Raw genomic sequence first — 20,609 nt, 5'->3', positions numbered from 1 at the left:
TAAGTGAAATACTGATTCATTTGTCCATCAAGATTATTAAACAATATAAGAGAAGCCCAGAGTAGTCAAAAATGCTTCTGGATATAATTAATAATGAATAGAAGGTTTTACACAAATTTTATTACTCAACAGTAAACATCAACAGAGGAAGCTCTTCACGCTGCAGACTGTCGTCATGTGACATAATTAGGCTGGAGGTAGAGTGAGGGAAGAAGTTAACTGATCTTAAATGAATTGATTTGACATTGGAATTTCTCACATCATTATCACACATCACCTTTTTTTTGTCCATATCATACACCCCTACTACAGATGAGACGTTTAAGTTAAAAAGAGATTAAAGAGAGATTAAGTTAAAAAGGCTAGGAAATTCTAAACTCTAAACTTAAATTTAGAACAAAAAGAAAGGGCCTGAATGCATCAGGCATCCAGTCATGAATAAAGCATACGTCTGACCTATTTACACCCTTAGATTTCCCTGTACACCTGATCACACACTCTCCTCTCACCTCTGTTCAGAGTCCTCCCCTTAAAATAGACTGCATAGCGCTTACTATCAGCCATGCTAACTCAATCATCGCCAGCACTGCCTCACTGCCTCCTGAGCAGCTTCGCCTGCCAGATCATCGGATTTTGCCTCCCTTCCACACACCCCCATCTGTCTCTGAGCTCCTCGGGAGGTGAGAATGGATTTGAGAACTCCCCCGGGCCTGGCACGCCTCCCTTTTTCTCTTTCCTTCTCTCTCTCTGCATTTCTCCTTCGCATCTCTCTCTGCCTTTTGCTGCGGCAGATGGTGGTTTATCAGAGGGAGCATCAGAGCAGGACTCAAACAAATGCTGATGATACGCCACAGCCTCCAGACTCTCTGTTTGGGTGCACTCCACAAAGGCCAAAGCCACCCCTTGACTTTGAAAAGCTGTCCATTTTGCTTTTAGATGAAATTCATACCAAAGATTATGAATAGTCATAGATGTGTAAAACGCAACTGTCATAGAGTAGGACATATGTGAGTCATTCTACGAAACGAGTGCCATTTCTGATTTGCAATTGTAATTTTTTTTCACTAAGAGCTTGCTGTTTTAAAAGCGACAAATTGAAAAATATCAGGGATGCATTGAGTATTTGGAAACTGGCTAAAAAGCACTTTTGGCATTTAGCCGAATTGGTGAAAAAACAGAATAATTTATACCAAAAATGACTCTTTTTTTTAAAGTTCCTGTTTCAGTGTTTTCTCTAACAGAGAAATAGAGGATTTTTAGGGCCCACATTCCGCCCCGGCATATACAGAACAGAGAGTGAGTCACAGAGATATCGGTAAAAGCCAACAGAGCGAGCCGACAAACTGCAGGTTTAAGTTCATTTTTGCAGTCTACTTGCATAAACTATCACACTTATGTTCAGCTCACTTATAATGCTTCCTATCAGTTATATATATATATATATATATATATATATATATATATATATATATATATTTTTTTTTTTTTTTTTTTTTTTTTTTTTTTTTTTTTTTTAATTACTGGAATTGCACAGTCTATCAAAAAAAAAATTGTGTATTGTATTTTTTGGACTATAAGGCACACTTAAAATCCTTTAATTTTCCCAAAAATTGACAGTGCCTTTTTCATGAATTTCACCAATCAGGTATTAAGAACAGTAAAGCCACTCCGCTGAAGTACAGCATTATAAAGGTGAGCACTAAGGCTGGGTGAAGCAGTATTAGCATTAGCCGCTAACCATGCTAAGTGCTAGCTCTTTCACCATTCAGAGGTGAGTATATCACACTGTAGTCTGTTTGTTTACCGTGTTATAGCGAGCTGTGTGGGATGAACCACTAGCTGATAGTGCCCTGGGTTACCGGAACACTCAGGGTTCCTCACTCTAGCAGTATTGGGATGCATTTACGCCCCGCTAAGACAAAATATTGGAAATCTAATCTACTGTAAATAAACAAAAATGCTTTACTCACCCACATGAATGTTTTTCAGGTGAGAAATCTGTATAGATTAACATCAATCATTTGACTTTAAAAGAAAGTGTTATTTTTTTAAAGAATTACAGTTTTGTTTACTTAAAGCCCCAGCTTCCTCATTAAAAGGGAAACATGGCGACACCCTTGCTCACTTTGATGTAGGCATCCTTACTAGTGTCGCTTAATGTGATTCATAATCCAGTGCGCCTTATGAATGAAAATAGCTCAGAAAATTGACTGATAGTGCGCCTTATAATCTGATGCGCCTTATAGTCCAAATAATACAGTAAATGTGTGGGGGGGCTGACATTACTAAAAGTGAAATTTGAATATTCGATTATTGTATTTAATGTAAGATACTAGCTGAAAATTGAAAGATGTTTTTCTTATCCACAGGCAGGTACACAATGTCTTATAGACACTGTTATGTTTGTGTGCAGAAGTCACAATGTGATCTAATAAGGGTTTTATGCAGGCAGTGTACTCTTAATGACAGCATGGAAGACTTTGCCTGTAGAAAAAAACTATGGAGGTGAATAAGGTAAATTTAGCTGCAGGGTGACATCTTTCTCTGTCTCTCTCTCTCTTTCTGTCTATCTCTCTCTCTCTCTTTCTCTCTCCCTTAGAGAGGTATTAGAGAGAGATTGCGGTACAGAACTGCAGGAAATTTGAAAATCTCATAACTGAAGTGATCTGTCAAGCAATGTTTCTTCTGTGTTTTTTGCAATGGCATGTACTCACACACACACACACACACACACACACACACACACACACACACACACAGTCTTGTCAAAGATGTCGTGAGGCTAGAAGTTTGGCACCAGACGTCCCGGAGCAGCTTGTCATGAGCTGAGTGTGAAATTGTGTGTATTCTTGATTTCATGTGCTTACTTAGTTTCCACAGCCAAAGCTGCCAGACATGCCATCGCAAGCACAGCTAAAGAGCTAAACAACAGAGAGAGCTCTAAAGCCATTTTAACACAAGCTAACTAGAAAAAAGTAACAAAAAATCTTATCTTTGCCTTAGTCCAACTTCTCCTATAAATCCAATAAATCATATGTATTTGTGAACTCTTGATAAAAAAATATTCAGCATTATCTTAGTTTAATGCTATCATAGGTTGATTCCATCGAGAAACATTAGTCATCTTACATCTGGAGAATCATTACATAACCTTCAATTCCCTGTTAAAGTGGTACATGTCCATCTGAGCTGTGTTGTTGTAGATGTTTACTACATAAAACACAAATGCCTTGGTTTCATTCTCTTCTGTTTTATAAAAATGAAGCCAAAACTGTCTGACACATTGGGGGACATCGGAAAGTAACCAGACACCAGACATAGAGCTAGACATGTGGTAGGTGGTAGTGTGTCTCAGACTGCCTTCCATAAGTTTACAGCACAGATCAAGAAGTAAAGTGTATTTTTCCGTTTTTTATACAATTATATTTCAGATTTTTTTCCCCATTTTCTTCCAATTTACACAGCCAATTACACAACCCACTCATTAGGACTTCCCCTATTACTAGTGATACCCCAACACACCAGGAGGGTGAGGACTAATACATGCCTCCTCCGATACATGTGAAGTCTGCCACTGCCTCTATTTAAAGTGCTGCTGATGCAACATTGCCGAGTAGCATCATTTTAGCGCAGCAACTCAGTTACGATACATCCGCTCACAAACGCCTTGTGCTGTCCGACATCACCCTTTGGAGTGATGTGGGGCGAGAGCGCCATCTACCCACCCAGAGAGAGCAAGGCCAATTGTACTCTCTCAGGGCTTCGGTAGCCGATGGCAAGCTACATGAACAGGATTCAAACCGGTGATATCCTGATCATGGTGGCACTTAGCACTTATCCCACTAGACCACCCGGAGCCCCTTAAAGTGGATTTTTCCACTAGAAAATATTCACTCAGAAAAAGTGTCACGCGGGCCGAACCAAGGACAGACAAACGCAGATACCAATTAAACAGTTTATTAGCACATACAGACATGCTTACAGGTGTAGTCAGAGACAGGCAGGGTCAGTATCAAAATGGCAGCAATAACAAACAACATACTGAGTAGGCACATTTCAATTTCCTATAGTAAGGTCTAATTTTTTTTTAAAAACACTTGAATAATGAATTTTAACACTACAAACCTGGATACCCATCTTAAGACACTTAAGCAGAGTTAGCTAGCAAAGATCCACAGCACAGATATGAATGGGAATTCAGGGGGTTTTGCAGCTGTATAGATGGAAAGATTTATTAGCTATATCAGAAGAAGACTACTTTCCGATTGGTGGATATTTCCCTAATTTAGTCTATCCTTAAAGCCAATAAGATCATATTTGACAGGTTAAGCACAACATTATCTCTCTATATAAAGGCTCCTTGATAAAAAAAAAAAAAAAAAAAAGCTGCAGTGTCTTATTTCAACCATTGTGTGGAAAGCTAGGTTAGTTTCAGCTTTGCTTTGCATTTGTTTGTTCTTTTTTTAAACTGTTTCAAACCTCCTATACTTGTTGAATGTGTAAATCTAGCACATCTTTTGGGTGAAAGAGAGTAAATACTTTTAACCATTACCATTAACCGGAAATCCCTCTCTAGAGTGCATCTTTCATTCCTTACAGTGAGTATCTATTAGCACTGCAACAACAGAGCAGGGCTAACAAACACCACTAATTACATGAAACGCCAAACTGTGCACACCACATTTAACAACAATCAAAGTACAGCAGCAAGAGTCCCTGCATGAAAAAGCATTACCAAGTTTGCCTGGAAAGGGTGTATATTATGGTGCCTGAAAAAAGCGCATTTTACTTGGACCACAAACTAAGTACAAACTAATCTGTCATACATAAAGGCTGCAGGGTGTGTGATGTTATCTTGGTGACTCATCTTCTTCTCATTTTAATTCTTTGTTTATGAGTTATATAATTTAATATCTTTTCCATAGGGAAGATGAAGATGCTTGCCTAGGACAATTTGTTGGTTGGAGGAATAGTTACTCTTGCAAAATTAGAAAATGAGGTGTCCCATATGCAACAAGCCTTTATATGTGTGTGTGTGTGTGTGTGTGTGTGTGTGTGCATTGGTGTGTGTGTGTGTATCTGTGTGTGAGAAGAAGCAAACAATCTAAAAATAGCTACTCTAATGCCCACCTACTGCCATAAACACGCTGCATCAAAGACAGCATGTCTTAAGCAGCTTACAAGAATTACATGCATAATTTGACTCTGACTCTGCGATGCACATTCCATGGAAAACACTGTGTTTGAAAGTGCAGCAGCTTTTATTCTCAGCAAATTAAGTTCTAATTCAGAAATCCTTACAATCAAGCTGAGGTGTTTAATAATAAAGTAAATAATGTTTCCTCAATTCTATTTATTACGCATTCTTTATTCCAGTGCCTCACATTCGCTTTATCTGTCTTAAAACATACAAGTTGTTAATATACTAGTATTTCAATTTACACCACTAATATAAATATAAATGCAATTTACATTTCTTACATTCATTCTTTTTTTTTACATTTAAATGTTCACTATAAAAACTTGCGTCTTAAGAAGAACAAGTGTGATTAATTGCAGTTAATCACAGAATATTGTTGTGATTAATCAGATTACATTTTTAATTGATTGACACTGCTAATTTATATGTAGTGATTATATATAGTGAAGTATTAGATCATCTGAGTGTTTGGATTTTTTTCTATTCTAAATTCTAAAATACAAAAAAATCACTTCAAGCATCAAAGGAAGGAGTTTAAATGTATAAACAACCACTTTATACACAGTAAACAAACTGCAATCAACAAGTAAATTATTCCTGTATAGGTGTTTAAACGAAGCCCCATCATTTCAGTAAAAATATAAGTGAGCTCTGTCATTGTGTGTGCGCGCGTGTGTGTGTGTGTGTGTGTGTGTGTGTTTTGCAGCAAGTCCTATCACTGTCGAGACACCTGTCACAGAAATAACTCCTCACCCAGGAGCTGAATTAAGATTAAAACATCAACCGTGAACGCCGCAGCAGCCCCACAAAATAGCTTCCAAATCCTAAAGCCCACAGACTGAGATTCATTAGAATAACATCTCATTTCTCACTGTCACTAAGTCTGCAGTGTCCTGCACCAGCCAGCCAAGCTTCCACAGATCCTCTTTCACCAACAGCCTGCCAAAGAGAGAGAGAGAGAGAGAGAGAGAGAGAAATAGGGAGAGAGAGGGAGAGAAAACTGATAGAGAGATAGACAGACAGGCTGAGACAAAAAAAGGAGTGCGAGACAGAAAGGCTCAAATCTATTTTGTTTTTTTTTGTTATTTCAAGATTGTATCCATATTTTGATGTGTCTGTGCAGCCAGAAACCACATGAAATCCACATTTAAGGTGGTTTAAAATGATGATGATTGCAACCAGATCTGTACAGATGCATCGTAGTCTTGACCAGTGGCGTGCACCGCCCTCCCACCACCCTCCCTTGACGACCTAAATGAATATTATAATAACTACATATTTTTATTAATATGAACTTAATACACATTAACAGCCCACAAATACAGCTACAAACGAAAAAATTACCATATACAATAGACCACAACAAACAATGCACAACAACTCACCAGTCAGGTGGCCTTTTAATGTGAAATAGTTTCACTGTGAAGGACAGCCTTGAAAAAGGTTTTTTAATTAGATACGACACAATTTCTGTCTTATTTACAGTCGCAATTCCATGATAGTTAGCTAACTATTGAACTAATCCAGCATGTGTGCCGTTTTACGACTAACCAACGAGTAGCCCCTTCATGCTGTCTCAATGCTGAGACAGCCATGGCCCGCCCCGTACTCAAAATCATGAATCCAATTGGTTAGATTGTCATACGACTTTGCTACAATTTAAAATAACCATAATATATATATTTCCTGATTAAATATTATGTAATCATTTACATGCATCTATTGTCACCCCTTCTCTGAAGGTTTAGAGGGGCCCTTACTGCACACCACTGCTCTGGACGCTCTGGATGCTCAAATTGCTCAAACTTTCAATGCCTGTTTCCATCTCAACACAATAAACACAACCTTATTAAAGTGTTTTTACAGAGCGGCAAAGGTTTCAGTTAACAATGCTGATACATTTGTGATGACCAGACAGGCAAATCTGACCTTATCAGTAGCAAATAACAGTGCAGACAGTCATCTAAACAGATCTGATTTGAAAAACAAATCCAATTTGCCTGCAGTCTGAACATATTTAAAGAGAGGCAGATCTAGTGTGTTTGTGAGAAAAAGAGAGAGAGAAGCAGAGAGATGAAGTGAGAGTTTTCATTGTGACACTCACTGATGAAGGTCAAACAAGCCCAATTCGTCAATTCGTCAGTCTGCAGCCGCATGTCTGGCTGGAGATCTGAACCACAGAAAGCAGCGCACACTAACTGTCAGTGAGAAAGCCGGCTGAGTCACTGAATCATCAGCGGACGGATCGATAAAGCAATAAATTAGACAGTTTCTGTAACGGGACGGTCAGGGATCGGACCCAAGCGCAGAGAGGAAAACCCGTGAAAACAGGGTTTTATTTATTTATATTTAATTATTTATATATTTATTTATGTATGTATATTTATTTATCTGTATATTATTATGTACGTGTTGTATTACTTTTATGTGTTTTGGCAAGTGATTTTGCAACTGCCCAGACCTGGGTTCGAACCAGCAGTCTCTGGGTTACTAGTCCAACACTCTATCACTGCGCCACCAGGAGAGTGCAGGTGAGGGCTGGAATTACGCCCTTTAAAGCAATACAAGAAAAAGGCGGGAAAACAAACAAAGGAGACACCATGCGGTGTGGCTCAAACTAAAAAAACTCTTCCCAAAAACCAAATAAACTTAAATTCCCTTTATTTCTTTTCAGGTAGGTGGTGAACAATTCCACTCTACCAATCTTATTGCCAGCCCTTTGTCTAAGGCTTAGGAGGCTGTTTGTTTTGCCTTGGCTGGTCTTGACTTGATTGGGCTTTACTTGACTGAACTTGGCTGGACTTCACTTGACTTGACTTGACTTGACTTTACTTTACTTGACTGAACTTGGCTGGACTTCACTTGACTTGACTTGACTTGACTTGACTTTACTGGACTTGACTTGACTGGACTTGACTGGACTTTGCTTTGCCTTTGTCTTTGCCTTTGCAGTAGTCTTTGCCTTTGTCTTTGCCTTTGCCTTGGGAGTGGTCTTTGCCTTTGTCTTTGTCTTTGCCGTTGTCAGAAGAATACCATACCGGTCAGCACGCAAAAAAGGTGTGACAAAGGCAAGCAGAAAGTTCAGCCTTATATAGAGGAACCAGCAGGTGTGGATGGTTGGACCTGATTACCTCCTGGAACTCTGGGATTTGGAGTCTCCCTGGGGAACAGTGCCACGCCGCTGCCGCCCTCTGCTGGCAGCTGGCGGTGCAGCCTGACCCCTTACAGGACCCCCCCTCCTAGGGACGGCCCCAGAAGTCCCCAAACCAGCCGCACGGTCCCTGCGGAACTCCCGAATGAGTTCAGGATCCAAAATATGGCGTGTCGGAACCCAAGACCGCTCCTCTGGCCCGTACCCCTCCCAGTCAACCAGGTACTGGATGCCGCCCTGCACCCGGCGACAGTCCAGAATGCGGCGGACAGTGTACGCCGGGGAGCCATCAACAAGTCGAGGCGCAGGAGGTCGGGCCGGAGGGGGTCCCGTTCCACAAACAAAGGGTCTAAGGCGTGAGACATGGAAAGTGGGATGAATCCGCATGGACGGTGGGAGACGCAACCGATAGGTGACCGGGTTTATGCGTCTCTCCACCTTGAATGGTCCCACAAACCGTGGAGCCAATTTTTAGACTCCACCCGAAGAGGAAGGTCTTTGGCAGACAGCCAGACCCGCTGGCCTGGACGGAAAGTCGGTGCACCACGCCTCTTGCGATCAGCTACACATTTCCTGGCCTCAGTCACGGTCAGGAGGGATGCACGGGCTTTCTGCCATGCCCTTCGGCACCGGCGCACAAAGTGTTCCGCAGCAGGTACCCCAACCTCTCGTTCTTGGTCAGCAAACATGGGCGGTGGGTACCCAAACTGGCACTCAAAGGGTGACATGCCCAGGGACGAGTGCCAGAGGGTATTATGAGCGTATTCCGCCCAAGGTAGATGGTCAGCCCAAGAAGAGGAATTGGAGGAGCTCAGACACCGTAGGGTCCTTCCCAGGTCCTGATTGACCCTTTCAGTCTGGCCATTGGACTCAGGGTGAAAGCCAGAAGAGAGACTTACTGAGGCTCCCATAAGCCGGCAAAAGGCCTTCCAGAAACGACTGGTGAACTGGGGTCCTCGGTCAGACACCAGATCACTAGGCATCCCATGCACTCTGACCACATGATGTAGAAGGAGTTCCGCAGTCTCCTTGGCCGATGGGAGTTTGGGTAGCGCCACAAACTTGCAGGCCTTGGAGAAGCGGTCTACAAGGACCAGGATAACGGTGTTACCTCTGGAGGGGGGCAGCCCAGTAACAAAATCCAGAGAGACATGGGACCATGGACGTGTGGGGACAGGCAGAGGATGGAGAAGACCCTGTGGTCGAGACCTAGGAGTCTTATTTCGTGCGCATACGTCGCATGAGGCTATAAAGGCCCGAAGGTCTCTTTCCATAATAGGCCACCAAAATCGCCTGCGCAGGAATTCCAAGGTCCTGGTCACCCCTGGGTGCCCTGAAAAGGGAGATGCATGTCCCCAGGACATGACCTGGTTCCTGACAGCTTGAGGAATGTAAGCCCTACCAGGCGGTCCACCTCCAGGATCTGGCTCTTGCTGGAGGGCATCTTGTATGATACCCTCCAATTCCCATCGAAGAGGAGCCAGGATTCGAGGCGGTGGGATGATGGGTTCTGGAGCAGGATCAGACTCTGGAGGTGCCCATAGTCTGGATAGGGCATCTGGCTTGAGGTTCTTGCTCCCTGGCCTATAAGACAGCAGGAAATCAAAGCGACTAAAAAACAATGCCCACCGAGCTTGCCGGGGGTTCAGCCGCTTGGCCTGCTGGATATAGGCCAGGTTTTTGTGGTCTGTCAATACCACAAAGGGGTGTTTGGCACCCTCAAGCCAGTGCCTCCACTCCTCAAGGGCAAGCTTGACTGCCAGAAGCTCCCTGTCCCCAACATCATAATTGCGCTCGGCTGGGGTGAGCCGGTGCGAATAAAACGCACATGGATGGAGCTTCTTGGATGGACCCAGGCGTTGGGAGAGTACCGCTCCCACACCAACTTCAGAGGCATCTACCTCAACGACGAATGGTTCCTCAGGATCGGGCAGCTGGAGGACAGGGGAAGACGTCAACCTGGCCTTTACCTCCTCAAAGGCCTCTTGAGCCTCGGTGGTCCAACGGAATGGACCTGGGGTCTTCCGGGTTAGGGCAGTGAGAGGGGCTGCCACAGAACTGAAATTTCGCACAAAGCGGCGGAAGAAATTGTCAAACCCCAGGAACCGCTGCACCAAACGGAGAGAGGTAGGACAAGGCCAGTCCGCCACAGCTCTTATTTTGGCTGAGTCCATGCGGATGGTGCCCTTGGACACCACAAAGCCTAGAAAGGACACAGAGGAGACATGGAACTCTGACTTCTCCAGCTTTACTTACAGACGGTTCTCCAGAAGCAGCTGGAGAATCCGTCTGACATGCCCAATATGCTCCTTGAGGGACTGGCTGTAAATAAGTATGTCGTCAAGGTAGACATATGCAAAACGACCGAGGGCCTCCCTCAACACCTCATTAATGAAGCGCTGGAAGACCGAAGGGGCGTTCATGAGACCAAAGGGCATTACGCGGTACTCGTAATGCCCTGTGGGGGTGATGAAAGCTGTTTTCCATTCATCCCCCTGCCTAATGCGTATCAAATTGTAGGCACTGCGCAGGTCCAGTTTGGTGAATATAGTGGCCTGCTGCAGTGCCTCAAATGCAGAAGACATAAGAGGCAGGGGGTGGCGGTCTTTGATGGTGATAGAGTTGAGGCCCCTATAGTCAATGCACGGGCGTAGGCCCCCATCTTTCTTTCCCACAAAAAAGAAGCTGGCTCCGGCAGGAGAGGAAGATGGACAGATAAAGCCCATCTCCAATGCCTCCTTAATATACTCATCTAAGGCTGTTCGCTCAGGAGGTGAGAGTGCAAACAAGTGCCCCCGAGGAGGTGTGGTACCTGGGTGGAGGTTGATTGCACAGTCAAACTCCCTGTGGGGTGGTAAGATGTTGGCCTTGGCTCTACTGAAGACCTCCTTGAGATCCCAATATTTCTCTGGGACCCCTTTGAGGTCCAGTGTCTCTGTACCTAGGGTGACAGATGCCTTGGGAGTAGATCCCACATTGCCCAGACAGTGGCCCCTGCACCGTGGACCCCAGCCATACACCGACCGAGTGGACCAATCAATATGTGGATTGTGCTGTTCCAGCCAAGGAAACCCCAGTACTAATTGTAGTTGGGGGGCTTGGGTTATGTAGAGCACAATGCTCTCGCAATGAGAACCCAACCGCATGGTGATTGGTACAGTACGGTGAGTAATATGGCCGGTACCCAGGGAACGACCATCTATGGCCATGATAGGCAGGGGCCGTTCTAGGGGTTCCAAGGGAACACCCAGGCTAGTTGCCAATGAGGCATCAAGAAAGCACCCTGCAGCCCCTGAGTCCACAAAGGCAAGCAGGGTGGTTTGATGGTGGGGGTTCCATGCCAGATTGACTTTTACTTGGAGCCCCAGGGCAATGGAGGATGAACTTAGGCCCTTCACCGGTCCTCCGGACCGGGAAGGGCCGGAGCATTTCCCGATGGCCGAGCCCTGCTGCGGGACCGCCGGGCAGCTACAGAGTGGGAGGGTGGTGTCTGGGCAGGGAGGCAGGCACCTCCCAATTGCATAGGCTCTGGCTGCTCCTTCGCTGGGCGCCAGGGAGGGTGAAAGGATGAGGCCCTAGAAGTGCCTTTCCGATCCAGGTCCCTCTGACGCAGGCGGTTGTCAAGACTAATGCATGCGTCATAGAGACCTGAAAGTGTAGATGGTAGCTCTCGGGTGGCAAGCTCATCCTTCAACCTGTGGCTGAGCCCTTGCTGGAACACAGCCTTAAGTGCCTCCTCGTTCCAGCCACTCTCTGCGGCCAGAGTACGAAACTCAATGGCATAATCTGCCACTGAGCCAGAGCCCTGGGAAAGGGCCAACAAACGGGTGGCCGCTTCCTTGCCTCCAACAGGGTTGTAAAATGTCTGACGCAGGGCCGTCGCAAATCCCACAGCTGTTGCACAGTCTGCGGAGTTCTGCTCCCACAAGGCTGTAGCCCAAGCCAACGCCCGTCCACTTAGCAGAGAGATCACGTAAGCCACCTTGGATCTCTCTGTTGGGAAACGGGATGGCTGTTGCTCAAAAACCAATGAGCATTGGAGCAAGAACCCCCTACATCCATCTGGATCCCCAGCGTACCTTTCGGGATTAGCCAGTTGAGTATTTGCTTGTACAGGGATGGGTTCTGTGGGGGGAGGCGCCCCGCTAGGCTGGACAGGAGGTGCCCCAGTGCTAGGGCGCAAGGTTTCACCTATGGCCGTCAGCTGCTGGGCCATCTCCTGCAGTAGCTGGTCATGGCGCCCTAGAGCAGCCCCCTGGTTTTGCAGGGCTAGCTTAATTTGTTCCATCTCTGCTGGGTCCATAGTTGGTCACACCTTTCTGTAACGGGACGGTCAGGGATCGGACCCAAGCGCAGAGAGGAAAACCCGTGAAAACAGGGTTTTATTTATTTATATTTAATTATTTATATATTTATTTATGTATATTTATTTATCTGTATATTATTATGTATGTATTGTATTACTTTTGTGTGTTTTGGCAAGTGATTTTGCAACTGCCCAGACCTGGGTTCGAACCAGCAGTCTCTGGGTTACTAGTCCAACACTCTATCACTGCGCCACCAGGAGAGTGCAGGTGAGGGCTGGAATTACGCCCTTTAAAGCAATACAAGAAAAAGGCGGGAAAACAAACAAAGGAGACACCATGCGGTGTGGCTCAAACTAAAAAAACTATTCCCAAAAAACAAATAAACTTAAATTCCCTTTATTTCTTTTCAGGTAGGTGGTGAACAATTCCACTCTACCAATCTTATTGCCAGCCCTTTGTCTAAGGCTTAGGAGGCTGTTTGTTTTGCCTTGGCTGGTCTTGACTTGATTGGGCTTTACTTGACTGAACTTGGCTGGACTTCACTTGACTTGACTTGACTTGACTTGACTTTACTTGACTGAACTTGGCTGGACTTCACTTGACTTGACTTGACTTGACTTGACTTTACTGGACTTGACTTGACTGGACTTGACTGGACTTTGCTTTGCCTTTGTCTTTGCCTTTGCAGTAGTCTTTGCCTTTGTCTTTGCCTTTGCCTTGGGAGTGGTCTTTGCCTTTGCCTTTGTCTTTGTCTTTGCCGTTGTCAGAAGAATACCATACCGGTCAGCACGCAAAAAAGGTGTGACAAAGGCAAGCAGAAAGTTCAGCCTTATATAGAGGAACCAGCAGGTGTGGATGGTTGGACCTGATTACCTCCTGGAACTCTGGGATTTGGAGTCTCCCTGGGGAACAGTGCCACGCCGCTGCCGCCCTCTGCTGGCAGCTGGCGGTGCAGCCTGACCCCTTACAGTTTCTTAACCCTAATAAGTCTGTACCTTCACTACAGCCGCGATCAAGCAGCTTTGCAAGTGAAGATCTTTGAAAGTGACTGAAACCTTCTTAGTAGGGATGCACAGAATATTTGGAAAACAAAACTATTCAAATAAAAAATAGATAAAAAAAACTCAATGTATGTATAGTACAGGCCAAACGTTTGGACACATCTTCTCATTCAATGCGTTTTCTTTATTTTCATGACTATTTACATTGTAGATTCTCACTGAAGGCATCAAAACTATGAATGAACACATGTGGAGTTTTGTACTTGGCCTCCACAGTCACCGGACCTGAACCCAATCCAGATGGTTTGGGGTGAGCTGGACCGCAGAGTGAAGACAAAGGAGGCAACAAGTGCTAATACCATTTCAGGTGACCACCTCTTGAAGCTCATTGAGAGAATGATGCCAAGAGTGTGCAAAGCAGTAATCAGAGCAAAGGGTGGCTATTTTGAAGAAACTAGAATATACGTTTTTTTGTTATTTCACCTTTGTTTGTTAAGTACATAAAACTCCACGTATGTTCATTCATAGTTTTGATGCCTTCAGTGAGAATCTATGTCACGTGCTTGCTCTGTTGCCCTGTGTTTCTCCGTTTCCCAGTGTGTTCCCCAGTAATTTTCCGTCACGTCTGTCCAATTTGTAGCTCCGCCCCCTCGCTACCTGTTTCCCCAGGTGTGTGCTTCCTGTGTGTATATATTGTCCCCTTATGTCTGTGTTTCTTCGTCGGTCTTTGCACCTTCCCCTGTTGTGTGTCTTTCCGCATTTGTTCCAGTTTACTGCGCTCTGTTTATCCTTATTTATATCTAGTTATTTCCATGTCCTTGTTCTGTCTAGTTTAGTTCCTCATTGTTTTACCTGTTTGTTTATGTTAGCTTTATCTCTCGTTTGTTCCTTGCTTGTTTCTTTGTTTGTTTCTTTGTTTTTTGTTATTTATTTAATAAAATAAGTACTACCTGCTTTTACGTCCACCTCCATGTCTTCCTGCCTGCTTTCCCTGACAATCTACAATGTAAATATGTAAACATGAAAATAAAGAAAATGCATTGAGTCCAAGTCCAAACTTTTGGCCTGTACTGTATGAGAAAAGACAGAATAATTTGGATCAAACAATAACTAATTTATATGTAATGGGTTGGAGTGCTACAGATAGGTGGCACTCCAGCCCAGAGAGTTGTAGAACCCAGTGGCAGAACAGTAGATCTCAAAGCAGGTAAACTCAAGAAAAAAGGGAAATAATGATAATAATAATAATAATTAATTATATATAATCATTAATATACATAAATATATATTAATAGGATATCTAATATTATAATAATAAAATTATATGTATATATATGTATGTATATATAGATATAAATATATTTATATATATATATATATATATATATATATGTCCTTATTAAACCCCGCTCCACGCGGGGATCGAACCCAGGCTGTCGCGGTCGCAGCCCAGTGCTCTAACCGCTGCACCAGCGAGCGGATTGGGATGCGGCCGCTTTATTCGCCCTTAGAGCCTCCGCCGAAAGGGGACGAAAACGTGTGCAAAACAAAGCCACGCCTAGCGTGAGTGAAATAGTGGGGGAGAATGTAAACAAGACTCGCCGCGGAAGCTAACGGCTACCTCTTATTATTTCCGGTAACTGTACATTATATTTCCGGTAACTGTAACTACTGTTTTTAGCAGCAGTGACAGGCTCATTGTTTAAGTAACTGAATCCGTGTCAGGGTTTTGCAACAGGGAGGACGCGGACGCAAATGCAGGTAATAATTTATTAAACAGAGAAACAACCAAAACAACGAAGAATAAACCAAAACAAACATCAGGAAACATAATCAAACAGCGAGGCTAACAAAACAACCGAGGAAACCAGGAACAATAAAACTAACAAGAAACAAACAAGAAATAAACTAGAGAAATAAACAGGAGAATAACGGGAGAGCAAACAAGAAGGAGAATAAACAAGAAAACGCTATAAAATCAACAAAGACAGACAAAGAAAACGCAAAAACACTGGACTATTAATACACATGGAGGGAAACGGAAATGGGAGATGCCTGGGGGAACAGGTAACGAGGGGGTGGAGCTACAGATTACAGTCAGGTGGGGGAACACAGGTGAGAACACTCATGTGCAAGAAAAATAAACAGACAGCAGCGCCAACGACAGAGACGGACTAGGAAAGACAGAGAACAGGACCAGAACAAGAAAATCTGTGTATCATTCATACTTTTGATTTTCAACGGAAAGTAAAAATTGCAAAATGCAAAAAAAAAAAAAAATTACTTTTTTTGTTTTTCGTTTTTAAAACAAAAAAAAACCTTGTATTTTCAGTTTTTTATTTGATGATCCAAACAAAAAAATGGGAAATTAAAAGAAACAAACCAGAAACAGAACTTAATTTACATTTCCGTTGCACCTAAAATGCTTACTGCAGTTACAAACAGACGGTCATCCTGCATCAGTAAAAGGTTTATATCCTTTATTCATGACCGGAATTGACTGTATTTATGTTTCTTTGGTAGCAAAAATCAATCTAAAATGCAGCAGAAAGCCTCCACGGCAAAACCTAGACACTGTATTATTTAACTGTAACACTAGAGCATTAATAATTAGCAGGTTAGGACTGTAGATAACTGATGGTGATCACAGCAGCCCTGTAACAGATCATAAGCAGAAAATGCTTCTTTCCCTCTCTCCATACTCTGTTCTTTGTTCTGCATTTCAAGCACTAAGCACTTAGAAATACATTTGCCTTAAAATACTACAACTTTATTATGGCTTTAATCTCATAATATTATAATTTAACTGTTGCATAGGTTAAATGAATTAAGAAACATTTAGTAACACTTATCATGCATGGTATCTTCAGTTTACCATCTTCACAATCAAATAATTTACTTCAACCACCAACTGACTGTTTTCTAGATGAAAGAAATGAACTGTATAGGGCTAGAATAGTAGTGTTAGCTGAGATAGCTAGCTACATAACCTTAACATTTGTTTTTTTTACCTAAGACAGTCATATGTGACCTGAATAGCACTGCTAGGGTAAATTTATGATAAGAATAGCACTATAGAGGTAAATATATTGTGCTTTGTTTCAGTGCATCCCCATTTTCAAAAACACCCACAATATGACACTCCCCATCCTCTTTATTTATTAAAATGCATTTGTTGATAATAGAATGAGAGATTTCCAAACTACAGGGCCAGAGCAAAGATGAAATATGAATAGATTTGCCTGCTGACACCCTCCATCTGTTCAGGAGCGGAATGGGCAGAGAAAGGGAAAATCTGGGAACAGGATGAGTAAGAACTGGACCATATGGTGCCTAAAGAGAGAGCGAGACACAGAGAAAGAGAGCGAGAATGAGAGAGAAGGAGAGAAAAAGAGAGGAAGAGAGAAAGTAAGAGAGAGATTGAGAGAGGGGATGGGGAGATGAAAGTAAACAAGGCTTCATTGTTGAATCTAGATAAAAAAAAAACTGTGCACAAAAATGAAGACACAAACTGCTTCCTGCTAAAACAAATAATGATGTGCCAAGGCAGAAATCTGATAAACTGAATATTTTTAAGCATTTTAAGCTTTCATATTTTCCCCTAATTTGACAAACAACATTATTTAGAACTGTCAGTAACTCAACATCACTGGGCAGCTTAAAATTTATAAGTTTGGAGAAAAATAACTGTCAATTATGCTACCTCATCTAATTGCTACCTGTCCTGGCTAGCATCATGCTAAGTGATTGGCAAGAAGGAGGGCCATAAAACTTATTATTTCCCAAAAAATGCATGTGGAATTATGTCGATTATCGGAATTTTGACTAAATCACATTTCTTGAAAACATTCCTTGTAGTGTGGATGGCAAAAGTGGAGGTTTACTAAAACTCTGAAGTCACAATGCATACATGTTTCTGGGTGAATGTCAAATAGATCCATACACCCTATGTATTGAACTATAAAAGTCAGAAAAAAGTCATACTGTAACTGCAAAGTCTACATGCAGATTACTAGGTACTAGATTTCATATTTCCACAAATTAATAAATGTATACAATGTTCTAGTACAAATATGCAGTGCTTTGTTCAGCTTCTGAACGAATCTGTATTTCTATAAAGGAAAAAAGGAGGAAGATGGAGAGAAGGTGGGTGCAAAGTTGTTCAACACACAGGTAGAGAGGAAGTGAGGGTTTATATAGGGCTCATTGGGCATGAATCTCCAAAAATATATTATATTCATAGCTCCAATTAATGTCCAATTTAACGTCTTATCATATTTTACCATTGCCAAACCTAGGACTGACAAGTACGGATACCAAACACTTAATTTATTAAATAAAGGGTCAGGCTTAGAAGAATAGTCAAGGACAGGCAGGGTCAATATCCAAATGGCAGCATAAACAGACAACATACCAGACTGTGCAGGCAAAAAGGTCATACACGAAAAAATTCACAGGTCGGCAACGAGAAAGAAAACAAACAATAAAGGGCTAGGAAAAAAGGACAAATGGAGAGGTATAAAAGGTCTGTAAAAAATAGTAAAAAAAAAAAACTAAAGAAATGCGAGATAGAAGAGCAAATAGTAATAGATTCAATACTGGGCGAAGAGTAAAGGAAAAGAGGGGCTATATATACTAAAAAGTCCAGGTGTAAACAACAATTAGAAGCATGGCGAGCCGGAACACTGATGCATCATGTGATCCAGCATGTCCCGAGGGTTGAGTGCAGGTGCATGCTGGGAAATGGAGTAACAGGACTGACATCACACAATATATAGAGGCATGACTTCCTGACTTCCACATGACTCAGCTGGAATCGTAAGCTGCAGGCAACTCATCTCCTGCTCTTGGGGCCTGTTTAGCACCCCCTCCCCTCCCTCCCCCCAGAGGAACAGGATAATGACTGGGATTATGTGCAGAGGTGTGAAATTGCTGTCAATGTTGTTGCGAGAGCAATCTAGTGCGCTTCTAAATCAATCGCAGCACTGGAGTGCACTTAACTCATAACTATAACTCAATTGATATGTAATAAATTATTTTTTATGGATGTTTATCCATAGTCTACCAATCAAAGGATGTTTGAGAAATCTCGGATCCACAGGATATGAGACAATCTGTTTTTGTTCTCAAGTGTGAACCAGAACATTACGCTCGACGTGTAACAGCATCTTAAACCTAGTAAGAACACACATCTGGAGCGGTGGGCAACCATCTCAGTGGCCAAGGTATGCTCAGATTCAGGTGAAGATAAAGAAATAATCATGTAATCCACATTCACATTCAGTCTGTGTGGAGGTCTGTATGGACGAACCATAGGTGTGTGATCTCAGGTGTACACCTCACCCCCAGCTTTCCAAAGTCTCAAGTTCCTCAAACGTTATGTGAATGCGTCTGCCATAGAATTAGGGGCTGTGCATTCAGATGAACAACAGCACTGTTGCCTTTGCTTTGTGATGCCCTCAGTTCAACTTCATGGGTACAGCTGGATCTAGTGTTCTCTCATCTATGAACTTTCATTTGGAACTGCTGGCCACTCAAGATCCCAGAGGAGTTGACCGCATTCTTCCAAGTCCCGAGAGCTTTCCTGCTGGAATGGAGCCTGTGTGGCATTTGGGGTTTTGCACATTGGTCCCTGGCAGCCATCATCAGTGTGAATCTTTTTTATCTATGCTGCAGGAGGGCCACCTAGGCATTGTGAAGCTTAAGCAGCAGGAGACCTCTCGTTGCCAGGAATTGACAAAGACATTGAGTCCCTGGTGAAAGACTGTTCTGACTTTTTCTCTCTGAGTTTGAGTACAGTAAATACAGTAAAAACATTCAAAAACATTCTTTCCTGTCTTTGATGAGGTTCTGCTGCACAAAGTGACGTCAGAATTGTCATCAAATTGTCGAACAAGGAACTACAGGGTCATGTAACCTGATACAATGCTGCAAGCAACTCAAAAGTCTGGACTTGCAAGTCCGTTTTCTGCATACACAAGCTGAACCACAAAGGATGCACCTTAGCTGCAGGGCCATTTAAGGTGGAGTGGCTTAATTTTGCGAGTCGAATGTTCATTTTTGTATCTCATTCCTGGGTGACCCACGCGCTTTGTGTACTCCAGAGAGATTCTGAGGTATGATAAAGATGTAGCTACTTTAGCTAGGTTTCAGTGCATGTAAACAGAATAAATAAATAAAGAATAAACAGAATAAAGGCAGGGGTATTGCTCCCACAGCTCAACAAACTTTTCTTCTGTTTCGCTGGTCCAGCGAACTTCAGGAGTACCGTCCACCGTCCAAGCTTTCTTTTCGCCATGTTTACATCTGTGCGTCACAGAACGCTCTGTCTTCCTATTGGTCAGCGTCAAGGAGCACTTCACGGAGTATGTCAAACTAGGCGATAAAATAATAAAAAAAAGGCTAGTCTTTTCGTAGGACGCTCCGACGGCGTTGCTCACGTCAAATTACTGCTCTTTGACTGTGTCACACTACAAAGACCTTTGTCGCTCGAGACACTGAAATTCGGATTTGACGCAGGAAATTTGTCGGCGCCGAAAAAATCTGCTCAAAAGCGGGCTAAATTTGTGTAGTCTGATCTGGGCATAATGATTTTGCACCAACTTAACAGTTCTTTCTCTGCACATTTTGCCTTTACAGTTACGTATACACTGCCTGGCCAAAAAAAAGTTGCCACCAAAAAAAATAAGGTCACGCACTGATATTTAGTTGGACCACATTTAGCTTTGACTGCAGCACTCATACACTGTGGCATTGTTTCAATAAGCTTCTGCAATGTCTGCATTTATTTATTTTAATCCAGTGTTGCATTAATTTTCACCAAGCTCTTGCAGCATTGATGATGGTAGAGTCTGACTGCACAAATCCTTCTCCATCCAGCACATCCCAAAGAAAGGCAGTGTAGTCCAAGCAAAGACACAAACACCCATTAAAGAACAAATTTTCCAAAT

This window comes from Astyanax mexicanus, chromosome 23, assembly GCF_023375975.1.
Source record: "Astyanax mexicanus isolate ESR-SI-001 chromosome 23, AstMex3_surface, whole genome shotgun sequence".
Taxonomy (NCBI): Eukaryota; Metazoa; Chordata; class Actinopteri; order Characiformes; family Acestrorhamphidae; genus Astyanax; species Astyanax mexicanus.
The sequence above is the reverse complement of the archived record's forward strand: the minus strand, read 5'-3'. Positions refer to the sequence as shown.